Genomic DNA, 3,121 nt, shown 5'->3' on the forward strand with positions numbered 1-3,121 from the left:
TGACAGCTTGCTTCTGTTGTGAGCTGGAATTACTGAGCGCATGGGTTCTGTATCCATTAAAATGACAGGAACTTACCCACTACCTGGAGAACCAGTCTGGCATCCTCCATTGTGAGCTCGTGGCTTTGCTGGGGACAGAAGTTGTCAGTCTTTGGAAGCCACAGAGGGCAGCAGTAAGACCAAGATCTGAAGGATTTGTCTGTGAAGGAGGACCATGGGGGGACTGGCCAGAGTGGGAGAGGCAGTCAACCCAACGGTGTCCACAGTTTGGGCAGAGCCACAGCGATGAACAAGGTCCAGGCAGGTCTTTACCCAGTGGTCAGTGTTAACACACTCAAAGCAAGCTCCAGATGCAGTCCATTGCTGACTGTCTGCTTTGGAAATAGCTTCAGCAGCTGCTACCAGAAGCTCATATTTCTGTCTCTCATGAAGCCTTTTTCATTCAACACCTTAAATACCATATTCATCTGAGGGCCATCATATAATATATTAAGTATACCTGGTCTTAAACCAACTTCACGTGTTTTCGGTTACTTGCTTCAGACTTAACCTGGACAACATATACAGAAGGCTAAAGCTTGTCCCTGTAAATTAAATTTCCATCTGCACTTAGTATGACCACAGGCATAGTTCTGAGTACATTGATGAATGGGATCATTTATAAGGTGACTGACCATTCATTCGCATGACTTAAATATCTTGAACAGTTATAAGTTAATAGCTTTTATACGATTAGGACGTGACACTTTTATCAGTATAATGCTTGGGCCTTAAAAGTTTGAAGATCCTTTAGCATCAAAATAAAACTTTAAACCAGAAATACGGTCAGTATAGAGATTGGGAACCTTATTTTTCTGATCCTTTCATAGTGTCCCTTTACAGAACATTACAGTGTTTTTGTATGATGTAGTTTAGCCAATAGATAAAGCTTACCAAAGTTAGCAAAGACAATGAGGCTAGACACACATCTCTAAGTGAGTTTCTGTTGTTAGCTTGAATGGAGCTTAGGAATTCACAAACCTTACTAATCAAACATATGTTGTTCTTTCTCTAAAAAATTTTAGAACCTGGTGCTGAACACAGTAAAGTCATAAATAGGTTGACACATATCTCTAAGTCAGTTTCTGTTGGCCTGAGTCGACCTACACAACCTTACCACCAAACTTACCTTGTTAGTAATTTCTACTTCCATGAACAAGAATTGAACCAAAGTTACATACAAGTGTGCTGTAGCAAATAAGATGACCTATGTATGGTTTTCTCTGTAACCACCAAGGCTTTGGTTGTAACTTTTTTTGTTACAGATTTTACAGATCTTTTAAGCCACACCCAATGAACTTACAAGTCCTGAGATACAGAAAGTTTATACAATGGTTTTACAAATCCTGAGATAAAAGAGAGTTTACATTTTAGTAAAGGTTTTTAGAAATATAAGGGGGGAGGCGGTATTCTGAGAGTTAAACATCTGTGGTTATACTTAGTTATTCTTAATGACAGTAAGACAAACCAAGGCGAGGAGCAGAAGATAAGCAGTAATCCCTCCTGGGAACCGTTTACTTCTCAGCTCTTCTTAGCACAAGGTGGTGTCCTTTCCTGGCTGTTCTGTCCTGTTCCCTTTCCCCTGTTACAGTCAGGTGGCCTCCCTAACTTAGGACAGATTCATTGGAAGAAACTTTTTTTTTAATTTACATCCTGATTGAAGCTCCCCTCCCTTCCTTCTCTCCTCTCATGCCCCTCCCCTCATTGCCCCATCCCCCTTCTCCTTAGAGAAGGAAAGCTGGGGAAAACTTTCAAACAAGCTTGAATCTGGAGAGGGAAGGCCAAATTCCAGCCCTACAACCAGCCCTCTTAAGGAAGTAGACAGCATGTGACAATTTCTAATATCATCCATACCCAAAAGGCACTTGAAATCTCCATAAAACTGAATTTAGTGATCAGAGGGAGACACTAGAGTGAGCAGAGTAGAGAAAGTAGAAAAGGCTCACAGATAAGACAAGAACAGGGAGTAAAGAAGTCTTAGAACCAGAGCTATTTGAGAGTGGAGAGCAGAGAGAGCTTAGAGGTAGGGGATTTGCCCATCACTTGTTTGTGCGGTGGCAGAAGTTGTTACAATCTGTGAGAATTTGGGAAGTGACTCATTTTTCTGGTCACTGAAACTGGTTATCTAGTTTCTACGTAGGTCAAGTCATTTGCAGTAAGACAGAAAGACTTTGATGAGATCTTCAAGTCTGAGGAGTGAGATTAGAGAAGAGAGTAAGAGTCGGTGGAGTTAGGGATCCAGCAGGCAAGCAAGAGAGATGGAGAAGTCCCAGTGGGCTGAGAGACAGGTGGGGAGGGAGATGGAAGAAGGCTCAAAAACAGCAATTCCCACAAAGGGAAGATTCAAAAAATATCAAGAGAGACAGAGAGCCAGCCGAGAGCAGGCTGGGGAAGAGCAAGGTAAATGGAATCTGTTGCTCTGTGTTCTAAAGCAGCATCCACCTAAATACTCTGAGGAATACTAGGTTAGTTAGGAGAGGGCGAGATGGAGTCTCTGCCCCATCGGTAGCAGAGATCCCTGTTTCCATCTGGCATTAGGGCAGGGATGACCTCCACAACCATTTTCTTAAACTCTCCATCCTGTTATATTCAAGGAATCATGATACCAAAAGGACCAAGAAGAAGCCTGTATATCCATAAGGATGTAGGTAAGGTAGGACTGCAGTGTGCTGACCCTCAAAGTAGTACCAGATAGCACAATGAGAACAGACCAGCTTTTCAAGGCATATACCTAGATGTTTGGCAGTGAGGAGGGAGTGGAAAGAAATAGCAATCTCTTTGGTTTATTCCATTTTAATTGGGAAAAACCTGTCAATCTTTCATAGTACTTCTCAAGTGAATCCCACATGTTTTCTGTAGAATGTCCTCCCATGTTTTAGAGAAAGATGCTTTTATAGTTTTCCATTGATGGGCATTTTAGCTCAGAGAAGAGATCACATTAGGAATCATTAATCAGGCCACTATGCAATAAATTAATTTTGACTGAGAGTTGAGGGAACAAGAGTTATGCTTTAAAAGTACAGATGTACAGAGAATGTTTGGAGGCATGTGAACCGCTCAACCGCGAGTCTCTGGGCTTGAG

This window comes from Mus musculus, chromosome 13 (genome assembly GCF_000001635.26).
Source record: "Mus musculus strain C57BL/6J chromosome 13, GRCm38.p6 C57BL/6J".
NCBI classification, from domain to species: Eukaryota; Metazoa; Chordata; class Mammalia; order Rodentia; family Muridae; genus Mus; species Mus musculus.